Source organism: Coregonus clupeaformis, unplaced genomic scaffold (genome assembly GCF_020615455.1).
Source record: "Coregonus clupeaformis isolate EN_2021a unplaced genomic scaffold, ASM2061545v1 scaf3007, whole genome shotgun sequence".
In the NCBI taxonomy this organism is placed as follows: domain Eukaryota; kingdom Metazoa; phylum Chordata; class Actinopteri; order Salmoniformes; family Salmonidae; genus Coregonus; species Coregonus clupeaformis.
Window position 1 is genome coordinate 5,097 of NW_025536461.1, and position 26,539 is coordinate 31,635.

At 44.0% G+C, this 26,539-nt stretch overlaps 1 pseudogene; it reads left to right on the forward strand.

Moving 5' to 3' along the window:
* Positions 1-392: 392 nt before the first annotated feature.
* The window catches only part of LOC123481036, a 46,599-nt pseudogene continuing 20,452 nt past the window's right edge, over positions 393-26,539 (forward strand).

Sequence of the window (26,539 nt, forward strand, 5' to 3'; positions counted from 1 at the left end):
GTTCTACTTGGCCCAAGCAATGAGAAATGTTCTTAGAAAAATAATGTCACTGAGTTCAGTTCTTCATTATTGCCTGGTGATCTTTTGCATTACAATCTGTAAAGTTGGCGGATTTATTTGGGGTATTTTTTTACTAGCATCTTTGAGTTGAGAACAGTTTAAAGTTTAAAGTCTTCTTGACATTAGCCCTGTTCCAGAACATCAAATCCATGATGCATTGTGGGTACATTGTGACCGACTGATCTATAAATAATAATGAGTAGTTATTTATGTTGAAAAGTGATTTGTAGATCAGTCAGTCGCGACCCGCCTGCAATGCTGCCCCCCCACCCCCACCTGACCTCTGACCCTCAAGCTCAACTCTCCTGTCCCTGCCCCTACAGGTTTGAGAGATGAAGACTTCAAGATGGTGGCAGCGATGTTCCATCAGCAGCTTCCTGTTAGGGGTGTGGCTTCCTGTCTGCATCCTGGCCCTGACCACGCCCCCTCCCCAGGGCATCGTCTCCCCCAAACCCCAGAACGACCGGCTGCAGTTTCGTCTGGTGGGGTACCCCGGAAGCACAATGAGGGGCGATCGAGGTCTTCTACAAGGGAGAGTGGGGACCATCTGTGATGACGACTTCTCTCTTTCCAACGCCAACGTCCTCTGTCGCCAGCTGGGCTTCGTCTCCGCTACGGGTGGACACATAGCGCCAAGTACGGCAAGGGCCTAGGTGAGCTATAACACTGTCATAGAGCAGTTATTACACGTTTATAAGACCATTCATAAGCACGAAGGATGGACACACAGCACCAAGTAAAGCAAAGGCCAAGGTCAGTAATATTAATGTAACTGTTATATAGAGGCTCTATCATATGTGAGTTACAGACCTGTCAGAGAGCAGCTATTAGAAGACCGTTCAACAGTACAGAACTCTATTAGAAGACCGTTCAACAGTACAGAACTCTATTAGAACACCGTTCAACAGTACAGAACTCTATTAGAACACCGTTCAACAGTACAGAACTCTATTAGAACACCGTTCAACAGTACAGAACTCTATTAGAACACCGTTCAACAGTACAGAACTCTATTAGAACACCGTTCAACAGTACAGAACTCTATTAGAAGACCGTTCAACAGTACAGAACTCTATTAGAACACCGTTCAACAGTACAGAACTCTATTAGAACACCGTTCAACAGTACAGAACTCTATTAGAACACCGTTCAACAGTACAGAACTCTATTAGAACACCGTTCAACAGTACAGAACTCTATTAGAACACCGTTCAACAGTACAGAACTCTATTAGAACACCGTTCAACAGTACAGAACTCTATTAGAACACCGTTCAATAGTACAGAACTCTATTAGAACACCGTTCAACAGTACAGAACTCTATTAGAACACCGTTCAACAGTACAGAACTCTATTAGAACACCGTTCAACAGTACAGAACTCTATTAGAACACCGTTCAACAGTACAGAACTCTATTAGAACACCGTTCAACAGTACAGAACTCTATTAGAACACCGTTCAACAGTACAGAACTCTATTAGAACACCGTTCAACAGTACAGAACTCTATTAGAACACCGTTCAACAGTACATAACTCTATTAGAACACCGTTCAACAGTACAGAACTCTATTAGAACACCGTTCAACAGTACAGAACTCTATTAGAACACCGTTCAACAGTACAGAACTCTATTAGTACACCGTTCAACAGTACAGAACTCTATTAGAACACCGTTCAACAGTACAGAACTCTATTAGAACACCGTTCAACAGTACAGAACTCTATTAGAACACCGTTCAACAGTACAGAACTCTATTAGAACACCGTTCAACAGTACAGAACTCTATTAGAACACCGTTCAACAGTACAGAACTCTATTAGAACACCGTTCAACAGTACAGAACTCTAGTAGAACACCGTTCAACAGTACAGAACTCAAACGCTAGAGAATGCATTGGTTTACAGTGAACGTGCACAGTACATTATTCTCCATGCTGTGTTATGGTTGACCAACGTGACTGATTGTCTATTCTCTATGCAGGGAAGATCTGGCTGGATAATGTGCAGTGTAACGGAGGGGAGAAGAGCATTGAGCTGTGTAAGTCTCGTGGCTGGGGCAACAGTGACTGCACACACGATGAGGACGCTGGAGTCATCTGCAAGGACGAGAGGCTTCCTGGATTTGTCAACTCCAACGTCATCGATGTAAGGCATTGCAATTGCTTACATTGTCATGCGCAGTAGCAGGGTTGGGGGGGTCAATTACATTTCAATCCCAGTCAATTCAGGAAGTTCACTGGAATCCCAATTCTAATTCTATTCTATGCTTTTGAATGAAGAATATTTTGAATTGGAATTGGCTTTACCCATAGGCCTCTGGTAAAAAATAGTGCACTATATAGGGAATAGGGTATATATGATATAGGGAATAGGGTATCTGGGAATAGGGTAAATAGGGAATAGGGTATCTGGGAATAGGGTATCTGGGAATAGGGTATCTGGGAATAGGGTATCTGGGAATAGGGTATCTGGGAATAGGGTAAATAGGGAATAGGGTATCTGGGAATAGGGTATCTGGGAATAGGGTAAATAGGGTATATAGAACACAGCCCTTCTGATAACCAGGTGGCGAATCGCATCTCTGCATGTCTGGCCGACATATCAGTGTGGATGACGGATCACCACCTCAAGCTGAACCTCGGCAAGACGGAGCTGCTCTTCCTCCCGGGGAAGGACTGCCCGTTCCATGATCTCTCCATTACAGTTGACAACTCCGTTGTGTCCTCCTCCCAGAGTGCGAAGAGCCTTGGCATGACCCTGGACAACACCCTGTCGTTTCTCCGCTAACATCAAGGCGGTGACCCGATCCTGTAGGTTCATGCTCTACAACATTCGGAGAGTACGACCCTGCCTTACACAGGAAGCGGCACAGGTCCTAATCCAGGCACTTGTCATCTCCCGTCTGGATTACTGCAACTCGCTGTTGGCTGGGCTCCCTGCCTGTGCCATTAAACCCTACAACTCATCCAGAATGCCGCAGCCCGTCTGGTGTTCAACCTTCCCAAGTTCTCTCACGTCACCCCGCTCCTCCGCACACTCCACTGGCTTCCAGTTGAAGCTCACATCTGCTACAAGACCATGGTGCTTGCCTACGGAGCTGTGAGGGGAACGGCACCTCCGTACCTTCAGGCTGTGATCAGTCCCTACACCCAAACGAGGGCATTGCGTTCATCCACCTCTGGCCTGCTGGCCCCCCAACCTCTGCGGAAGCACAGTTCCCGCTCAGCCCAGTCAAAACTGTTCGCTGCTCTGGCACCCCAATGGTGGAACAAGCTCCCCCACGACGCCAGGACAGCGGAGTCACTCACCACCTTCCGGAGACACTTGAAACCCCACCTCTTTAAGGAATACCTGGGATAGGATAAAGTAATCCTTCTACCCCCCCCTTACCCCACCCCCAAAGAAATAAATAAATAAAAAACATATTGTAAAGTGGTTATCCCACTGGCTATAGGGTGAATGCACCAATTTGTAAGTCGCTCTGGATAAGAGCGTCTGCTAAATGACGTAAATGATACAGGGAGTCATTTGAGACGTAGCTGTATGAGCTGTTGCCCTGGAAGCAGTCTGCTGTAGGAGCTGTTGCCCTGGAAGCAGTCTGCTGTAGGAGCTGTTGCCCTGGAAGCAGTCTGCTGTAGGAGCTGTTGCCCTGGAAGCAGTCTGCTGTAGGAGCTGTTGCCCTGGAAGCAGTCTGCTGTATGAGCTGTTGCCCTGGAAGCAGTCTGCTGTAGGAGCTGTTGCCCTGGAAGCAGTCTGCTGTAGGAGCTGTTGCCCTGGAAGCAGTCTGCTGTAGGAGCTGTTGCCCTGGAAGCAGTCTGCTGTAGAAGCTGTTGCCCTGGAAGCAGTCTGCTGTATGAGCTGTTGCCCTGGAAGCAGTCTGCTGTAGAAGCTGTTGCCCTGGAAGCAGTCTGCTGTATGAGCTGTTGCCCTGGAAGCAGTCTGCTGTAGAAGCTGTTGTCCTGGAAGCAGTCTGCTGTAGGAGCTGTTGCCCTGGAAGCAGTCTGCTGTATGAGCTGTTGCCCTGGAAGCAGTCTGCTGTAGGAGCTGTTGTCCTGGAAGCAGTCTGCTGTAGGAGCTGTTGCCCTGGAAGCAGTCTGCTGTAGGAGCTGTTGCCCTGGAAGCAGTCTGCTGTAGGAGCTGTTGCCCTGGAAGCAGTCTGCTGAATGAGCTGTTGCCCTGGAACCAGTCTGCTGAATGAGCTGTTGCCCTGGAAGCAGTCTGCTGAATGAGCTGTTGCCCTGGAAGCAGTCTGCTGAATGAGCTGTTGCCCTGGAAGCAGTCTGCTGAATGAGCTGTTGCCCTGGAAGCAGTCTGCTGAATGAGCTGTTGCCCTGGAAGCAGTCTGCTGTAGGAGCTGTTGCCCTGGAAGCAGTCTGCTGAATGAGCTGTTGCCCTGGAAGCAGTCTGCTGTAGGAGCTGTTGCCCTGGAAGCAGTCTGCTGAATGAGCTGTTGCCCTGGAAGCAGTCTGCTGTAGGAGCTGTTGCCCTGGAAGCAGTCTGCTGAATGAGCTGTTGCCCTGGAAGCAGTCTGCTGTAGGAGCTGTTGCCCTGGAAGCAGTCTGCTGAATGAGCTGTTGCCCTGGAAGCAGTCTGCTGTAGAAGCTGTTGCCCTGGAAGCAGTCTGCTGATGTATGTCTGGGTTCATATCTTACTGAACCGACCATAACAGGGAAAGGACTGCAGGTCAATATAACATGCTACTTATTTCCTGGTGGGTTGATCGAGCTGTGTGGCCTTTGGTGATGCACTATAGAGCCCTATACTACAGTTTACAATTACACTCTCACAGATCATTCACTATGTCATAACATGGCCATGTCATAAGTTAACCACCAGTGAGTGACTGTCCAACTGAGGAAGCACAGTTGTAGTGTTGAAAAGCACATAGGTGCCAGACAGCCAGTCTTCTTCCATTTGCTCTCTGTTCTCTCTTTTTCTCTCTCTCTCTCTCTCTCTCTCTCTCTCTCTCTCTCTCTCTCTCTCTCTCTCTCTCTCTCTCTCTCTCTCTCTCTCTCTCTCTCTCTCTCTCTCTCTCTGTCTCTGTCTCTCTCTCTCTTCTCTCTCTCTCTCTCTCTCTCTCTCTCTCTCTCTCTCTCTCTCTCTCTCTCTCTCTCTCTCTCTCTCTCTCTCTCTCTCTCTCTCTCTCTCCTTCCTACAGTTACTGGTTTGAGGTGAGGAGGGTAAAATATTAGGTGCGTCCCAAATAGCACCCTATTCCCTTTATAGTGCACTACTTTTGACTTTTTGATAGTAGTGCACGTGGGAATAAGGTTCCATTTGGAACGCAGCCTTAGACTGGGGGCCTTACCTCCAGGACTCTGGGTTTTACTGTTCTGCCTTCTGATTGGATGGTTAGATCAGGATGGAAATACAGTCTGTCTTTCAAGCTGCTGATTGGACAGTTAAAACTAAAGAAGAGCTTTCATAAGAGTTAGGGTTTTGAAAAGAAAAGCTTTGTAAACGGGAATTCCTCCTCCTCCCCCCTCTCCTCCTGTTCCTCCTCCCCCTCCCTCTCCTCCCTCTCCTCCCCCTAACCCTCCTCCTCTCTGTGTTCCTATGGCCTGACTCCTCCTCTGTCCAATGTGGCGAACAGACAACAAACCAGGAGTTCAGCCAACTCCTCTTCCACCCACTCACTCTGATCTGACTCAATGCAATGCAACGCAGCCTGGGAATCAAGAAACCACAGTCACAATCAGTTCCTATTGCTGCCTTTAGTCACAACCAGTTACTATTACTGCCTTTAGTCAACCAGTTACTATTACTGCCTTTAGTCAACCAGTTACTATTACTGCCTTTAGTCACAACCAGTTACTATTACTGCCTTTAGTCAACCAGTTACTATTACTGCCTTTAGTCAACCAGTTCCTATTACTGCCTTTAGTCAACCAGTTACTATTACTGCCTTTAGTCAACCAGTTACTATTACTGCCTTTAGTCACAACCAGTTACTATTACTGCCTTTAGTCACAACCAGTTACTATTACTGCCTTTAGTCAACCAGTTACTATTACTGCCTTTAGTCAACCAGTTACTATTACTGCCTTTAGTCAACCAGTTACTATTACTGCCTTTAGTCAACCAGTTACTATTACTGCCTTTAGTCAACCAGTTACTATTACTGCCTTTAGTCACAACCAGTTACTATTACTGCCGTTAGTCAACCAGTTACTATTACTGCCTTTAGTAACAACCAGTTACTATTACTGCCTTTAGTCACAACCAGTTACTATTACTGCCTTTAGTCAACCAGTTACTATTACTGCCTTTAGTCAACCAGTTACTATTACTGCCTTTAGTCAACCAGTTACTATTACTGCCTTTAGTCAACCAGTTACTATTACTGCCTTTAGTCACAACCAGTTACTATTACTGCCTTTAGCCAACCAGTTACTATTACTGCCTTTAGTCACAACCAGTTACTATTACTGCCTTTAGTCACAACCAGTTACTATTACTGCCTTTAGTCAACCAGTTACTATTACTGCCTTTAGTCAACCAGTTCCTATTACTGCCTTTAGTCAACCAGTTACTATTACTGCCTTTAGTCAACCAGTTACTATTACTGCCTTTAGTCACAACCAGTTACTATTACTGCCTTTAGTCACAACCAGTTACTGTTACTGCCTTTAGTCAACCAGTTACTATTACTGCCTTTAGTCAACCAGTTACTATTACTGCCTTTAGTCACAACCAGTTACTATTACTGCCTTTAGTCACAACCAGTTACTATTACTGCCTTTAGTCAACCAGTTACTATTACTGCCTTTAGTCACAACCAGTTACTATTACTGCCTTTAGTCAACCAGTTACTATTACTGCCTTTAGTCACAACCAGTTACTATTACTGCCTTTAGTCAACCAGTTACTATTACTGCCTTTAGTCACAACCAGTTACTATTACTGCCTTTAGTCACAACCAGTTACTATTACTGCCTTTAGTCAACCAGTTACTATTACTGCCTTTAGTCAACCAGTTCCTATTACTGCCTTTAGTCAACCAGTTACTATTACTGCCTTTAGTCAACCAGTTACTATTACTGCCTTTAGTAACAACCAGTTACTATTACTGCCTTTAGTCACAACCAGTTACTGTTACTGCCTTTAGTCAACCATTTACTATTACTGCCTTTAGTCAACCAGTTACTATTACTGCCTTTAGTCACAACCAGTTACTATTACTGCCTTTAGTCACAACCAGTTACTATTACTGCCTTTAGTCAACCAGTTACTATTACTGCCTTTAGTCACAACCAGTTACTATTACTGCCTTTAGTCAACCAGTTACTATTACTGCCTTTAGTCACAACCAGTTACTATTACTGCCTTTAGTCAACCAGTTACTATTACTGCCTTTAGTCACAACCAGTTACTATTACTGCCTTTAGTCACAACCAGTTACTATTACTGCCTTTAGTCAACCAGTTACTATTACTGCCTTTAGTCAACCAGTTACTATTACTGCCTTTAGTCACAGCCAGTTACTATTACTGCCTTTAGTCAACCAGTTACTATTACTGCCTTTAGTCAACCAGTTACTATTACTGCCTTTAGTCAACCAGTTACTATTACTGCCTTTAGTCAACCAGTTACTATTACTGCCTTTAGTCAACCAGTTACTATTACTGCCTTTAGTCAACCAGTTACTATTACTGCCTTTAGTCAACCAGTTACTATTACTGCCTTTAGTCAACCAGTTACTATTACTGCCTTTAGCCAACCAGTTCATATTACTGCCTTTAGTCAACCAGTTACTATTACTGCCTTTAGTCACAACCAGTTACTATTACTGCCTTTAGTCACAACCAGTTACTATTACTGCCTTTAGTCACAACCAGTTACTATTACCTGCCTTTAGTCACAACCAGTTACTATTACTGCCTTTAGTCAACCAGTTACTATTACTGCCTTTAGTCAACCAGTGACTATTACTGCCTTTAGTCAACCAGTTACTATTACTGCCTTTAGTCAACCAGTTACTATTACTGCCTTTAGTCACAACCAGTTACTATTACTGCCTTTAGTCACAACCAGTTACTATTACTGCCTTTAGTCAACCAGTTACTATTACTGCCTTTAGTCACAACCAGTTACTATTACTGCTTTTAGTCACAACCAGTTACTATTACTGCCTTTAGTCACAACCAGTTACTATTACTGCCTTTAGTCACAACCAGTTACTATTACTGCCTTTAGTCACAACCAGTTACTATTACTGCTTTTAGTCACAACCAGTTACTATTACAGCCTTTAGTCACAACCAGTTACTATTACTGCCTTTAGTCACAACCAGTTACTATTACTGCCTTTAGTCACAACCAGTTACTATTACTTCCTTTAGTCACAACCAGTTACTATTACTGCCTTTAGTCACAACCAGTTACTATTACTGCCTTTAGTCACAACCAGTTACTATTACTGCCTTTAGTCAACCAGTTACTATTACTGCCTTTAGTCACAACCAGTTACTATTACTGCCTTTAGTCAACCAGTTACTATTACTGCCTTTAGTCTACCAGTTACTATTACTGCCTTTAGTCACAACCAGTTACTATTACTGCCTTTAGTCACAACCAGTTACTATTACTGCCTTTAGTCAACCAGTTACTATTACTGCCTTTAGTCACAACCAGTTACTATTACTGCCTTTAGTCAACCAGTTACTATTACTGCCTTTAGTCAACCAGTTACTATTACTGCCTTTAGTCAACCAGTTACTATTACTGCCTTTAGTCAACCAGTTACTATTACTGCCTTTAGTCAACCAGTTACTATTACTGCCTTTAGTCAACCAGTTACTATTACTGCCTTTAGTCAACCAGTTACTATTACTGCCTTTAGTCACAACCAGTTACTATTACTGCCTTTAGTCACAACCAGTTACTATTACTGCCTTTAGTCAACCAGTTACTATTACTGCCTTTAGTCACAACCAGTTACTATTACTGCCTTTAGTCAACCAGTTACTATTACTGCCTTTAGTCAACCAGTTACTATTACTGCCTTTAGTCAACCAGTTACTATTACTGCCTTTAGTCAACCAGTTACTATTACTGCCTTTAGTCAACCAGTTACTATTACTGCCTTTAGTAACAACTAGTTACTATTACTGCCTTTAGTCAACCAGTTACTATTACTGCCTTTAGTCACAACCAGTTACTATTACTGCCTTTAGTCAACCAGTTACTATTACTGCCTTTAGTCACAACCAGTTACTATTACTGCCTTTAGTAACAACCAGTTACTATTACTGCCTTTAGTCAACCAGTTACTATTACTGCCTTTAGTCACAACCAGTTACTATTACTGCCTTTAGTCAACCAGTTACTATTACTGCCTTTAGTCAACCAGTTACTATTACTGCCTTTAGTCAACCAGTTACTATTACTGCCTTTAGTCAACCAGTTACTATTACTGCCTTTAGTCAACCAGTTACTATTACTGCCTTTAGTCAACCAGTTACTATTACTGCCTTTAGTCAACCAGTTACTATTACTGCCTTTAGTAACAACCAGTTACTATTACTGCCTTTAGTCAACCAGTTACTATTACTGCCTTTAGTCACAACCAGTTACTATTACTGCCTTTAGTCAACCAGTTACTATTACTGCCTTTAGTCACAACCAGTTACTATTACTGTCTTTAGTAACAACCAGTTACTATTACTGCCTTTAGTCAACCAGTTACTATTACTGCCTTTAGTCACAACCAGTTACTATTACTGCCTTTAGTCAACCAGTTACTATTACTGCCTTTAGTCACAACCAGTTACTATTACTGCCTTTAGTCACAACCAGTTACTATTACTGCCTTTAGTCAACCAGTTACTATTACTGCCTTTAGTCAACCAGTTCCTATTACTGCCTTTAGTCAACCAGTTACTATTACTGCCTTTAGTCAACCAGTTACTATTACTGCCTTTAGTCACAACCAGTTACTATTACTGCCTTTAGTCACAACCAGTTACTGTTACTGCCTTTAGTCAACCAGTTACTATTACTGCCTTTAGTCAACCAGTTACTATTACTGCCTTTAGTCACAACCAGTTACTATTACTGCCTTTAGTCACAACCAGTTACTATTACTGCCTTTAGTCAACCAGTTACTATTACTGCCTTTAGTCACAACCAGTTACTATTACTGCCTTTAGTCAACCAGTTACTATTACTGCCTTTAGTCACAACCAGTTACTATTACTGCCTTTAGTCAACCAGTTACTATTACTGCCTTTAGTCACAACCAGTTACTATTACTGCCTTTAGTCACAACCAGTTACTATTACTGCCTTTAGTCAACCAGTTACTATTACTGCCTTTAGTCAACCAGTTCCTATTACTGCCTTTAGTCAACCAGTTACTATTACTGCCTTTAGTCAACCAGTTACTATTACTGCCTTTAGTCACAACCAGTTACTATTACTGCCTTTAGTCACAACCAGTTACTGTTACTGCCTTTAGTCAACCAGTTACTATTACTGCCTTTAGTCAACCAGTTACTATTACTGCCTTTAGTCACAACCAGTTACTATTACTGCCTTTAGTCACAACCAGTTACTATTACTGCCTTTAGTCATCCAGTTACTATTACTGCCTTTAGTCACACCCAGTTACTATTACTGCCTTTAGTCAACCAGTTACTATTACTGCCTTTAGTCAACCAGTTACTATTACTGCCTTTAGTCAACCAGTTACTATTACTGCCTTTAGTAACAACCAGTTACTATTACTGCCTTTAGTCAACCAGTTACTATTACTGCCTTTAGTCACAACCAGTTACTATTACTGCCTTTAGTCAACCAGTTACTATTACTGCCTTTAGTCACAACCAGTTACTATTACTGCCTTTAGTCAACCAGTTACTATTACTGCCTTTAGTCAACCAGTAACTATTACTGCCTTTAGTCAACCAGTTCCTATTACTGCCTTTAGTAACAACCAGTTACTATTACTGCCTTTAGTCACAACCAGTTACTATTACTGCCTTTAGTCAACCAGTTACTATTACTGCCTTTAGTCACAACCAGTTACTATTACTGCCTTTAGTCACAACCAGTTACTATTACTGCCTTTAGTCAACCAGTTACTATTACTGCCTTTAGTCAACCAGTTCCTATTACTGCCTTTAGTCAACCAGTTACTATTACTGCCTTTAGTCAACCAGTTACTATTACTGCCTTTAGTCACAACCAGTTACTATTACTGCCTTTAGTCACAACCAGTTACTGTTACTGCCTTTAGTCAACCAGTTACTATTACTGCCTTTAGTCAACCAGTTACTATTACTGCCTTTAGTCACAACCAGTTACTATTACTGCCTTTAGTCACAACCAGTTACTATTACTGCCTTTAGTCAACCAGTTACTATTACTGCCTTTAGTCACAACCAGTTACTATTACTGCCTTTAGTCAACCAGTTACTATTTCTGCCTTTAGTCACAACCAGTTACTATTACTGCCTTTAGTCAACCAGTTACTATTACTGCCTTTAGTCACAACCAGTTACTATTACTGCCTTTAGTCACAACCAGTTACTATTACTGCCTTTAGTCAACCAGTTACTATTACTGCCTTTAGTCAACCAGTTACTATTACTGCCTTTAGTCAACCAGTTACTATTACTGCCTTTAGTCACAACCAGTTACTATTACTGCCTTTAGTCACAACCAGTTACTGTTACTGCCTTTAGTCAACCAGTTACTATTACTGCCTTTAGTCAACCAGTTACTATTACTGCCTTTAGTCACAACCAGTTACTATTACTGCCTTTAGTCACAACCAGTTACTATTACTGCCTTTAGTCATCCAGTTACTATTACTGCCTTTAGTCACAACCAGTTACTATTACTGCCTTTAGTCAACCAGTTACTATTACTGCCTTTAGTCACAACCAGTTACTATTACTGCCTTTAGTCACAACCAGTTACTATTACTGCCTTTAGTCACAACCAGTTACTATTACTGCCTTTAGTCAACCAGTTACTATTACTGCCTTTAGTCAACCAGTTACTATTACTGCCTTTAGTCACAGCCAGTTACTATTACTGCCTTTAGTCAACCAGTTACTATTACTGCCTTTAGTCAACCAGTTACTATTACTGCCTTTAGTCAACCAGTTACTATTACTGCCTTTAGTCAACCAGTTACTATTACTGCCTTTAGTCAACCAGTTACTATTACTGCCTTTAGTCAACCAGTTGCTATTACTGCCTTTAGTCAACCAGTTACTATTACTGCCTTTAGTAACAACCAGTTACTATTACTGCCTTTAGTAACAACCAGTTACTATTACTGCCTTTAGTCAACCAGTTACTATTACTGCCTTTAGTAACAACCAGTTACTATTACTGCCTTTAGTCACAACCAGTTACTATTACTGCCTTTAGTCAACCAGTTACTATTACTGCCTTTAGTAACAACCAGTTACTATTACTGCCTTTAGTAACAACCAGTTACTATTACTGCCTTTAGTCAACCAGTTACTATTACTGCCTTTAGGTAACAACCAGTTACTATTACTGCCTTTAGTCACAACCAGTTACTATTACTGCCTTTAGTCAACCAGTTACTATTACTGCCTTTAGTAACAACCAGTTACTATTACTGCCTTTAGTCACAACCAGTAACTATTACTGCCTTTAGTCAACCAGTTACTATTACTGCTTTTAGTCAACCAGTTACTATTACTGCCTTTAGTCAACCAGTTACTATTACTGCCTTTAGTCAACCAGTTACTATTACTGCCTTTAGTCAACCAGTTACTATTACTGCCTTTAGTCACAACCAGTAACTATTACTGCCTTTAGTCAACCAGTTACTATTACTGCTTTTAGTCAACCAGTTACTATTACTGCCTTTAGTCAACCAGTTACTATTACTGCCTTTAGTCAACCAGTTACTATTACTGCCTTTAGTCAACCAGTTACTATTACTGCCTTTAGTCAACCAGTTACTATTACTGCTTTTAGTCAACCAGTTACTATTACTGCCTTTAGTCAACCAGTTACTATTACTGCCTTTAGTCAACCAGTTACTATTACTGCCTTTAGTAACAACCAGTTACTATTACTGCCTTTAGTCAACCAGTTACTATTACTGCCTTTAGTCACAACCAGTTACTATTACTGCATTTATTAACAACCAGTTACTATTAATAACATTAGTCAACCAGTTACTATTAATAACATTAGTCAACCAGTTACTATTAATAACATTAGTCAACCAGATTTGAAGGAGTTAGGCGCAGGAGGGCAAATCTCCAATCTGTTCAGTGCTCGGTAATCAATGCAAGGGTGCAGACCTCCGTCTTTCTTCTTCACAAAAAAATCAACTCTAGGAGGCGGGCGATGTGGAGGGACATATGAATCCCTGGCGCAGGGACTCGGAGACGAATGTCTCCATAGCCTCTTCCAGGACGTCCTCTAGCAGCCAGCAGGTTGTCCAACCAGATGATCAAAGGACAACATGGTGTCCCGGCAGGCTAGCTCCCTTCGGACGTCCTCTCGTAGCTGGCACCGGAAGTGGTCGATGAGGGCCCGCTTGTTCCACCCGGACCCAGCCGATAGATTCCAAAACTCCAAGGCGAAGTCCTGCGCGGTCCACGTCCCCTGCCTCTCTTCCTTCGGGCGGGTGGTCGAATACTTCCCGGGAAAAGGCGAGCGAACTCCCCGTAGATCTCCAACGAGGCTCCTCCTTCACTCCAAACCGCGTTGGCCCAATCCAGGGCTTTCCCCGAGAGACAGGAGATGAGGGCAGACACATTTTCCCGCTCCGATGGAGCCGGGCTGACGGTTGTGAAGTAGAGGTCCAGCTGCAGGAGGAATTCCTGGCAGCGGGCAGCTGTCCCGTCACACTCCCTTGGTCGGGATAGTTGAATCCCTCTGGGTGCTGGGGTGTGGGTGGCTGGATCTGGTCGCTCAGCTGGTCTCGAAGGATCGGGTCCTCTCCAGGCGTTGGACAACCTGGAGAACCCATCGCTTCTCCCAAGCTGGCTATTATATCAGAATGCTCCCGGACCCGTGCCACGACTCCTGGCATGTTCGCTTCTCCTGCTGACTCCATGTCGGGTGTGTGATTCTGTGATGGGTGATTTGAAGGAGTCAGGCGCAGGAGGGCAAATCACCGAATAACAGGTTTATTCTGAACACAGTAGTACGCAGCAATGCATCAAACACTTCAGTGCGGAAAAACAGGCACACTGGAAACAACGAAGTACACGGGTGAACATAACCCAGCGATACAAAATAACAAAGAGCTCCACCGAGCTAATAGAACCTCCACAACAAACAATCACACACAAAGACCAGGGGGCAGAGGGAACACTTATACAGGTACTGATGAGGGGATATGAACCAGGTGTGTGTAATAAACAAGACAAAACAAATGGAACGCCGAAGCCTGCCTGAACAAGGAGAGGTGGCAGCGTCGGAGGAAGTCGTGACAATTACTGCCTTTAGTGACAGCCAGTTACTATTTCTTACGAAGACCATGATCTTAATTAATCTGGCCAGTGTAATATTTTTGAGAAGGGGCAAGAAAACCACGACGATGGCCAAATTAATACGCTTTTGCTGTCCTGATTCGACAACGGACGCATGTTAGAACCAGGTGTAAAGGGGTCTTTTAAAGCTGTTACACCAGTCGGGGATTTCACAGTGACACTGAACTCTTCAGACGTCTTACTCTGTGGTCGGTGGGGCTCCGTCCACCCAGTTCCAGGTCCCCCTTCGTATCTGTGTCAGTCAGACCAATCCAGGCAAACTGCCTGCTTCGTATCGTAATGTCTGTGGTTGTGGCAGAGAGTAAGCATATTATTAATACACAGCCGTCACTGCTCTGTCTCTCTCTCTCTCACACACACACGGACACACACACACACACACACACACACACACACACACACACACACGCACTTGGTCCTCTTGGCTGTTGATGATCACCAGGTCTACTCCTCACTCCAGATAGTTCTGTCTGGTCCGTTCAGGTTCTAGTCTCAGGTTCTAGTCTCAGTGGAAGGCAAAGAGTGGCTATTTGAAGAATCTCAAATATAAAATATATTTTGATTTGTTTAACACTTCTTTGGTTACTACATGATGTGTTATTTCATAGTTTTGATGTCTTCACTATTATTCTACAATGTAGAAAATAGTAAAAAAATAAAGAAAAACCCTTGAATGTGTAGGTGTGTCCAAACTTTTGACTGGTATTGTACATCACATAGCATGACTGAGTCTTTCACCTGTTACGGCATGCGCTCTGTGACCGGCCCATTGAATGGTCGTTTTTCTTTTCCATCTATGCTGACTCTGTGTGATACAGTGACATCCGTGTGAAGAGATGTGTATGGGAAATGTACTGTATGTCTCAATCTTTCTCAGAGGTTTTTCGGGTGGTGTCATTCACACCATGAGAAACTCTGATGGTCCACTTGACAGCACAAACAGATCCGTCAGCAGGCTAAATAACACTGGTCTCGTTGGACCATACTGATGTTGAGAGATCGCATTGTGTTTCTGTCACAAAACGAGTCAGGATTGTGGATCAGGCTACAGAGGGGTCACAACAGGTCATAGGTGACACCCCAGCACTCTGTATGACCCCTGTATAAACTATGACCCCTGACGCCCTCGCTACAGGTGCAGGTGGAGGACGTGCGTCTGCATGACCTGTATAACCCTGACCCATGACCTTTGAGACCACAGGAGGTTGGTGGCACCTTAATTGGGGAGGACGGGCTCGTGGTAATGGCTGGAACGGAATTAGTGGAATGGTATCAAATACATCAAACCCATGGTTTCCGTGGTTTCCATGTGTTTGTTGCCATTCCATTTGCTCCGTTCCAGCCATTATTATGAGCCGTCCTGCCCTCAGCAGCCTCCACTGTCTGAGACCTAACCTCTGACCCCTAACACCTGCTCCCCCCCACCCCCCTCCCCACAGGTGCAGGTGGATGAAAACAGGGTGGAGGAGGTTCGTCTGCGCCCGGTGGTGCCCACCAAGAAGATGCCCGTCACCGAGGGTGTGGTGGAGATCAAGTACAAGGACGGCTGGGCCCAGATCTGTGATGTGGGGTGGACCCCCAAAAACACCCGGGTCATCTGTGGTATGCTGGGGTTCCCCCACGAGAGGAAGGTCAACAAGAACTTCTACAAGTAAGTCAGAGTAGAGGGATTCACTCATACCAGTGAATATATTATAATATCTACATACCAGTTTATGTCAGCAGCAGCAGCGATTTCAGCACCAGGGAACTGGACAGCTTCCCCAACAGAACCATGTGAAAAACCGAACATGCCCCCAACGACGCTCTTAGCTGTCGCTCTTACAGGTTCTCTCTTTGGGGAACAAGCATGTAGAGTAGAGTAGAGCAGAACAGAGCAGAACAGAGTAGAGCAGAGTAGAGCAGAGTAGAACAGAACAGAGCAGAGCAGAACAGAACAGAGTAGAACAGAGTAGAGCAGAACAGAGCAGAACAGAACAGAGTAGAACAGAACAGAACAGAGTAGAACAGAACAGAACAGAGTAGAGCAGAACAGAACAGAGTAGAACAGAGTAGAGCAGAACAGAACAGAACAGAGCAGAACAGAACAGAGTAGAACAGAACAGAACAGAACAGAGTAGAACAGAACAGAACAGAGTAGAACAGAACAGAACAGAACAGAGTAGAACAGAACAGAACAGAGTAGAGCAGAACAGAACAGAGTAGAACAGAGTAGAGCAGAACAGAACAGAACAGAGCAGAACAGAACAGAGTAGAACAGAACAGAGTAGAGCAGAACAGAACAGAGTAGAACAGAGTAGAGCAGAACAGAACAGAACAGAGCAGAACAGAACAGAGTAGAACAGAGTAGAGCAGAACAGAACAGAGCAGAACAGAACAGAGTAGAACAGAACAGAACAGAACAGAGTAGAGCAGAACAGAACAGAGTAGAACAGAACAGAACAGAACAGAGTAGAACAGAACAGAACAGAACAGAACAGAGTAGAGCAGAACAGAACAGAGCAGAACAGAACAGAGTAGAACAGAACAGAGTAGAGCAGAACAGAGTAGAACAGAGTAGAGCAGAACAGAACAGAGCAGAACAGAACAGAGTAGAACAGAACAGAACAGAACAGAACAGAGTAGAGCAGAACAGAACAGAGTAGAACAGAGTAGAGCAGAACAGAACAGAACAGAGCAGAACAGAACAGAACAGAGTAGAACAGAACAGAACAGAACAGAGTAGAACAGAACAGAACAGAGTAGAGCAGAACAGAACAGAGTAGAACAGAGTAGAGCAGAACAGAACAGAACAGAGCAGAACAGAACAGAGTAGAACAGAACAGAACAGAGTAGAGCAGAACAGAACAGAGTAGAACAGAGTAGAGCAGAACAGAACAGAACAGAGCAGAACAGAACAGAGTAGAACAGAGTAGAGCAGAACAGAACAGAACAGAGTAGAACAGAACAGAACAGAACAGAGTAGAGCAGAACAGAACAGAGTAGAACAGAACAGAACAGAACAGAACAGAGTAGAACAGAACAGAACAGAACAGAGTAGAGCAGAACAGAACAGAGTAGAACAGAACAGAACTGAGTAGAACAGAGCAGAACAGAACAGAGTAGAACAGAACAGAACAGAACAGAGTAGAGCAGAACAGAACAGAGTAGAACAGAACAGAACAGAACAGAACAGAGTAGAACAGAACAGAACAGAGTAGAGCAGAACAGAGTAGAGCAGAACAGAACAGAGCAGAACAGAACAGAGTAGAACAGAACAGAACAGAACAGAGTAGAGCAGAACAGAACAGAGTAGAACAGAACAGAACAGAACAGAACAGAGCAGAACAGAACAGAGTAGAGCAGAACAGAACAGAACAGAGTAGAACAGAACAGAACAGAACAGAACAGAACAGAGTAGAGCAGAACAGAACAGAGTAGAACAGAACAGAACAGAACAGAACAGAACAGAGTAGAGCAGAACAGAACAGAGTAGAACAGAGTAGAGCAGAACAGAACAGAACAGAGCAGAACAGAACAGAGTAGAACAGAACAGAACAGAACAGAGTAGAGCAGAACAGAACAGAGTAGAACAGAACAGAACAGAACAGAGCAGAACAGAACAGAACAGAGTAGAACAGAACAGAACAGAACAGAACAGAGTAGAACAGAACAGAACAGAACAGAGTAGAGCAGAACAGAACAGAGTAGAACAGAACAGAACAGAGCAGAACAGAACAGAACAGAGTAGAACAGAACAGAGTAGAGCAGAACAGAACAGAGTAGAACAGAGTAGAGCAGAACAGAACAGAGTAGAGCAGAACAGAACAGAGTAGAACAGAACAGAACAGAACAGAGTAGAGCAGAACAGAACAGAGTAGAACAGAACAGAACAGAACAGAACAGAGTAGAGCAGAACAGAGTAGAACAGAGTAGAGCAGAACAGAACAGAACAGAGCAGAACAGAACAGAGTAGAACAGAACAGATCAGAACAGAACAGAGTAGAACAGAACAGAACAGAACAGAACAGAACAGAGTAGAGCAGAACAGAGTAGAACAGAGTAGAGCAGAACAGAACAGAACAGAGCAGAACAGAACAGAGTAGAACAGAACAGATCAGAACAGAACAGAGTAGAGCAGAACAGAACAGAGTAGAACAGAACAGAACAGAACAGAGCAGAACAGAACAGAACAGAGTAGAGCAGAACAGAACAGAACAGAGTAGAACAGAACAGAACAGAACAGAACAGAGTAGAGCAGAACAGAGTAGAGCAGAACAGAACAGAGTAGAACAGAACAGAACAGAACAGAACAGAGTAGAGCAGAACAGAACAGAGTAGAACAGAACAGAACAGAGTAGAACAGAACAGAACAGAGCAGAACAGAACAGAACAGAGTAGAGCAGAACAGAACAGAACAGAGTAGAACAGAACAGAACAGAACAGAGTAGAGCAGAACAGAGTAGAGCAGAACAGAGTAGAGCAGAACAGAACAGAACAGAGTAGAACAGAACAGAACAGAACAGAGTAGAACAGAACAGAACAGAGTAGAACAGAACAGAGTAGAGCAGAACAGAGTAGAGCAGAACAGAACAGAACAGAGTAGAACAGAACAGAACAGAACAGAGTAGAACAGAACAGAACAGAACAGAGTAGAACAGAACAGAACAGAACAGAGTAGAACAGAACAGAACAGAGTAGAACAGAACAGAACAGAGTAGAACAGAACAGAACAGAGCAGAGTAGACCAGAACAGAGCAGAGCAGAGTAGAACAGAGCAGAGCAGAGTAGAACAGAACAGAGTAGAACAGAGTAGAACAGAGCAGAGAGTGGTAGTGGAAGCATCATCATAGTCCCTTGTAAATGATGATTGGCTGAATACTCTAGAGTCTAGACTAGAATACTCCTCTCTCACTGATCACATCTGTTTATTATACTGGATATACAGTACCAGTCAAAAGTTTGGACACACCTACTCATTCAAGGTTTTTTTTTTTTTTTTTTTTTACTATTTTCTACATTGTAGAATAATAGTGAAGACATCAAAACTATGAAATAACACATATGGAATCATGTAGTAACAAAAAAGTGTTAAACAAATCAAAATATATTTTAGATTCTTCAAAGTAGCCAGCCTTTGCCTTGATGACAGCTTTGCACACTCTTGGCATTCTCTCAACCAGCTTCACCTGGAATGCTTTTACAACAGTCTTGAAGGAGTTCCCACATATGCTGAGCACTTGTTGGCTGCTTTTCATTCACTCTGCGGTCCAACTCATCCCAAACCATCTCAATTGGGTTGAGGTCGGGTGATTGTGGAGGTCAGGTCATCTGATGCAGCACTCCATCACTCTCATTCTTGGTCAAATAGCCCTTATACAGCCTGGAGGTGTGTTGGGTCATTGTCCTGTTGAGAAAAAAAAAAGATCCCACTAAGCGCAAACCTCATGGGATGGCGTATCGCTGCAGAATGCTTTGGTAGCCATGCTGGTTAAGTGTGCCTTGAATTCTAAATAAACCACAGACAGTGTCACCAGCAAAGCATCCCCACACCATAACACCACCTCCTCCATGCTTCATGGTGGGAACCACACATGCAGAGATCATCCGTTCACCTACTCTGCGTCTCACAAAGACACGGTGGTTGGAACCAAAAATCTCAAATTTGGACTCATCAGACCAAAGGACAGATTTCCACCGGTCTAATGTCCATTGCTCGTGTTTCTTGGCCCAAGCAAGTCTCTTCTTATTATTGGTGTCCTTTAGTAGTGGTTTCTTTGCAGCAATTCGACCATGAAGGCCTGATTCATGCAGTCTCCTCTGAACAGTTAATGTTGAGATGTGTCTGTTACTTGAACTCTGTGAAGCATTTATTTGGGCTGCAATTTCTGAGGCTGGTAATTCTAATGAACTTATCCTCTGCAGCAGAGGTAACTCTGGGTCTAACATTCCTGTGGCGGTCCTCATGAGAGCCAGTTTCATCATAGCGCTTGATGGTTTTTGCGACTGCACTTGAAGAAACTTTAAAAGTTCTTTAAATTTTCCGGATTGAGTGACCTTCATGTCTTGAAGTAATGATGGACTGTCGTTTCTCTTTGCTTATTTGAGCTGTTCTTGCCATAATATGGACTTGGTCTTTTACCAAATAGGGCTATCTTCTGTATACCCCCCCTACCTTGTCACAACACAACTGATTGGCTCAAACGCATTAAGAAGGAAAGGAAATTCCACAAATGAACTTTTAACAAGGCACACCTGTTAATTGAAATGCATTCCAGGTGACTACCTCATGAAGCTGGTTGAGAGTGTGCAAAGCTGTCATCAAGGCAAAGGGTGGCTACTTTGAAGAATCTCAAATTTAAAATATATTTTGATTTGTTTAACACTTTTTTGGTTACTACATGATTCCATATGTGTTATTTCATAGTTTTGATGTCTTCACTATTATTCTACAATGGAATACCTGGAATAGTATAACAGTAATCCTTCTACCCCCCTCCTCTACATACATTGTAGTGACTATTTTCAACATTGTCCCGTTTCAAATGTCCTTAGTCACTCTGATAATATAAATAATAATATGCCATTTAGCAGATGCTTTTATCCAAAGCGACTTACAGTCATGTGTGCATAAATTTTTACGTATGGGTGGTCCCGGGGATCGAACCCACTACCCTGGCGTTACAAGCGCCATGCGTTACAAGCGCCATGCTCTACAATACAAAATATTCATAAATCAAAAACCATCCCACTCCTTCAGGCAAAGTTAAAATATTAATACAAATCCATTATTTGGCTCCTACAAATGTGTTATGGAATATATCAACTCTGATTTTTATGGTGGGCTGTGAGCCCTCCGGTTTCTTTTCCCAATAAAACCATTGTCCTCCAGATTGATGGCAGACGGACAGAGCTCAGAGCTAGATCGGCATTCTGGGCCGTCCTCCAGTAATAAGTCCTCCCTCCTCCCATCCTGTGTCATCCCGTGCAGACGGACGCTTCACAGTTAGTACGAAGGGAAATGGTGTGTTATCTCTCAGTGGTGTGTTATCTCTCAGTGGTGTGTTATCTCTCAGTGGTGTGTTATCTCTCAGTGGTGTGTTATCTCTCAGTGGTGTATTATCTCTCAGTGGTGTGTTATCTCTCAGTGGTGTGTTATCTCTCAGTGGTGTGTTATCTCTCAGTGGTGTGTTATCTCTCAGTGGTGTGTTATCTCTCAGTGGTGTGTTATCTCTCAGTGGTGTGTTATCTCTCAGTGGTGCGTTATCTCTCAGTGGTGCGTTATCTCTCAGTGGTGCGTTATCTCTCAGTGGTGTGTTATCTCTCAGTGGTGTGTTATCTCTCAGTGGTGTGTTATCTCTCAGTGGTGTGTTATCTCTCAGTGGTGTATGAAGACTGAGGCTCTGCTCTCTCTGACTAACTGAAGGGTGATGCAGGGATTCTGGGGGGGGGGGTAGATGATTAGGCCCAAACTCCAGAACACAGAGAGAACTCACACTGTGTCCCAAATGGCACCCTTTGGGGACACAGACGCAGACTGACTGCAACTGGAGACTAGCCAAGAGAGCCAATCAACAAGCATCAACAGGCTAGGTAATGAACTGACAGTCTTGGTTTATTAAGGGCTGATATATGATCAGTCTTTTAGATAATAATGAGTAATATGACATGAAAAGGGTCCTAGATCAGGGTCCTAGATCAGGGTCCTAGATCAGGGTCCTAGATCAGGGTCCTAGATCAGGGTCCTAGATCAGGGTCCCAGGGTCCTAGATCAGGGTCCTAGATCAGGGTCCTAGATCAGGGTCCTAGATCAGGGTCCTAGATCAGGGTCCCAGGGTCCTAGATCAGGGTCCTAGATCAGGGTCCCAGATCAGGGTCCTAGATCAGGGTCCTAGATCAGGGTCCCAGGGTCCTAGATCAGGGTCCTAGATCAGGGTCCTAGATCAGGGTCCTAGATCAGGGTCCTAGATCAGGGTCCTAGATCAGGGTCCTAGATCAGGGTCCTAGATCAGCACTCGTACTCTCAGAGGCTTTATGAATACAAGGTTAATTTAGGTCAGGCTCAGTAATGTGATGCTAATCTTTCCTGTCAGTGTCGTGGCTCCTCTCAATATTCACATTCTTCTGAAGAATGTGTTGTTTTGGAACACTGTGTCTACCTTCCTCACAGGTCAACACTGTATTTCCATTAGAATATAATCTGCTGTAAAAGTCGGTCTGATCAGTTGTAGTGAGATATTATGTGTCAGGAAGTAAGTAAATTTTTGAATACTGTGTGCTGAATGTTTTCATCACACCGACACCACTGCAGCAGCCAGGTGGCTTTATGAGCAGGGCACTGAACTGACCAGGAAAAACTCTGGTATAACTAATATATAGAATAATATAATACATACCCTTGAGCAGACGCTTTTATCCAAAGTGTCTTTAAAGTCAAGCGTGGTCCCAGGAATCAAACCCACTATCTTGGCATTGCAAGCACCATGGTCTACCAACTGAGCTTCAGAGAACCAACTAGGGCCCTGTGTTTGACCTGGATTCATGCCTTATTCCCAACTAGGGCCCTGTGTTTGACCTGGATTCATGCCTTATTCCCAACTAGGGCCCTGTGTTTGACCTGGATTCATGCCTTATTCCCAACTAGGGCCCTGTGTTTGACCTGGATTCATGCCTTATTCCCAACTAGGGCCCTGTGTTTGACCCTGGATTCATGCCTTATTCCCAACTAGGGCCCTGTGTTTTACCTGGATTCATGCCTTATTCCCAACTAGGGCCCTGTGTTTGACCTGGATTCATGCCTTATTCCCAACTAGGGCCCTGTGTTGGACCTGGATTCATGCCTTATTCCCAACTAGGGCCCTGTGTTGGACCTGGATTCATGCCTTATTCCCAACTAGGGCCCTGTGTTTGACCTGGATTCATGCCTTATTCCCAACTAGGGCCCTGTGTTGGACCTGGATTCATGCCTTATTCCCAACTAGGGCCCTGTGTTGGACCTGGATTCATGCCTTATTCCCAACTAGGGCCCTGTGTTTGACCTGGATTCATGCCTTATTCCCAACTAGGGCCCTGTGTTTTACCTGGATTCATGCCTTATTCCCGGTGTGACAGATGAGGAACCATGGACTTCATATCCGTCTGTCTGGCTGCTTTATGAGCAGGGCCCTGAACTGACCAGGAAAAACTCTGATACTCTGATAGGGCCCTGAGTTTTTCCTGGTGAGGTCTCTCGATCCATTTTTCTCTAGACAGGTAGAGTAATGTCTTAGTAATGTCTGTCCCCTGCCTGGTGTGCCACAGCAGCAACTGGTTTTTATGATGAGGACCTTGACCTGAGTTGTACCCCCCTGTATATAGCCTCCCTACTGTTATTACACATTGACTCTGTACCGGTACCCCCTGTGTATATAGCTTCCCTACTGTTATTTCCCATTGACTCTGTACCGGTACCCCCTGTGTATATAGCCTCCCTACTGTTATTACACATTGACTCTGTACCGGTACCCCCTGTGTATATAGCTTCCCTACTGTTATTTCCCATTGACTCTGTACCGGTACCCCCTGTATATAGCTTCCCTACTGTTATTTCCCATTGACTCTGCACCGGTACCCCCTGTATATAGCCTCCCTACTGTTATTTCCCATTGACTCTGCACCGGTACCCCCCTGTATATATAGCTTCCCTACTGTTATTTTAATTTTACTTCTGCTCTTTTGTTTTCTCAACACTTTTTTGTTGTTGTTTTATTTTACTTTTTTGTTAAAAATAAATGCACTGTTGGTTAAGGGCTTGTAAGTAAGCATTTCACTGTAATGTCTGCACCTGTTGTATTCGGCGCATGTGGCCAATAACATTGGATTTGATTTGAGTTGTCCCTGGACAGGTCACCCTAATGTTGAGATTAATGAGACTATTGGGCAAAAACAGGATATGTGCCTTTCTCTTCAGTACGCTAATATCTGCTTTTCTCTCCCTACCTCTGGAGTTCATATCAGTCTCAGTCAGCGACTCAACTGGCACCCTGTTCCCTTTATAGTGCACTACTTTAGACCAGGACCCATAGGGAATAGGGTACCATGTAGGGACGGATCCTCAGTCTGTCTGGCTGCTTGTCTTGTTTCCTGTCTGCTTCCTGTCTGCTTCCTGTCTGCTTCCTGTCTGTACTGACCCTCCGGTTCTATTCCGTCTGGTAGAAGATTCACTGCCATGTTTTGGAGGGGTTTTTCATGGGGAGGTATTTGGGACAGGGGAAAAGTACAGGCTATTCCAAATATAACGGGCAGTTATCCTTTTAAACCAATGTTTCTGAAACGGACAGTGTGTGTATAGTGTAACCAACTAAAGGACATTTTCTTCTGCAGTGGTTTCATAACAATACATTTGAGAAATCTATTATATTTTACTGGATGGCCTGTCTAGGGGAACAAGTCCAGGACAGACTCAGGGGGCCAGTACATAGTTGGGTTACTGGTATGTTGGATGGAGACAGACTGGAAAGCCAGTACATAGTTGGGTTACTGGTATGTTGGATGGAGACAGACTCTGGGGCCAGTACATAGTTGGGTTACTGGTATGTTGGATGGAGACAGACTCTGGGGCCAGTACATAGTTGGGTTACTGGTATGTTGGATGGAGACAGACTCTGGGGCCAGTACATAGTTGGGTTACTGGTATGTTGGATGGAGACAGACTGGGGGGCCAGTACATAGTTGGGTTACTGGTATGTTGGATGGAGACAGACTGGGAAGCCAGTACATAGTTGGGTTACTGGTATGTTGGATGGAGACAGACTGGGGGGGCCAGTACATAGTTGGGTTACTGGTATGTTGGATGGAGACAGACTCTGGGGCCAGTACATAGTTGGGTTACTGGTATGTTGGATGGAGACAGACTCTGGGGGCCAGTACATAGTTGGGTTACTGGTATGTTGGATGGAGACAGACTCTGGGGCCAGTACATAGTTGGGTTACTGGTATGTTGGATGGAGACAGACTCTGGGGCCAGTACATAGTTGGGTTACTGGTATGTTGGATGGAGACAGACTGGGGGGCCAGTACATAGTTGGGTTACTGGTATGTTGGATGGAGACAGACTCTGGGGCCAGTACATAGTTGGGTTACTGGTATGTTGGATGGAGACAGACTCTGGGGGCCAGTACATAGTTGGGTTACTGGTATGTTGGATGGAGACAGACTCTGGGGCCAGTACATAGTTGGGTTACTGGTATGTTGGATGAGAGACAGACTCTGGGGCCAGTACATAGTTGGGTTACTGGTATGTTGGATGGAGACAGACTCTGGGGGCCAGTACATAGTTGGGTTACTGGTATGTTGGATGGAGACAGACTGGGGGGCCAGTACATAGTTGGGTTACTGGTATGTTGGATGGAGACAGACTCTGGGGCCAGTACATAGTTGGGTTACTGGTATGTTGGATGGAGACAGACTAGGGGGGCCAGTACATAGTTGAGTTACTGGTATGTTGGATGGAGACAGACTCTGGGGCCAGTACATAGTTGGGTTACTGGTATGTTGGATGGAGACAGACTCTGGGGCCAGTACATAGTTGGGTTACTGGTATGTTGGATGGAGACAGACTGGGGGGCCAGTACATAGTTGGGTTACTGGTATGTTGGATGGAGACAGACTCTGGGGCCAGTACATAGTTGGGTTACTGGTATGTTGGATGGAGACAGACTCTGGGGCCAGTACATAGTTGGGTTACTGGTATGTTGGATGGAGACAGACTCTGGGGCCAGTACATAGTTGGGTTACTGGTATGTTGGATGGAGACAGACTGGGGGACAGTACATAGTTGGGTTACTGGTATGTTGGATGGAGACAGACTGGGGAAGCCAGTACATAGTTGGGTTACTGGTATGTTGGATGGAGACAGACTCTGGGGCCAGTACATAGTTGGGTTACTGGTATGTTGGATGGAGACAGACTGGGAAGCCAGTACATAGTTGGGTTACTGGTATGTTGGATGGAGACAGACTGGG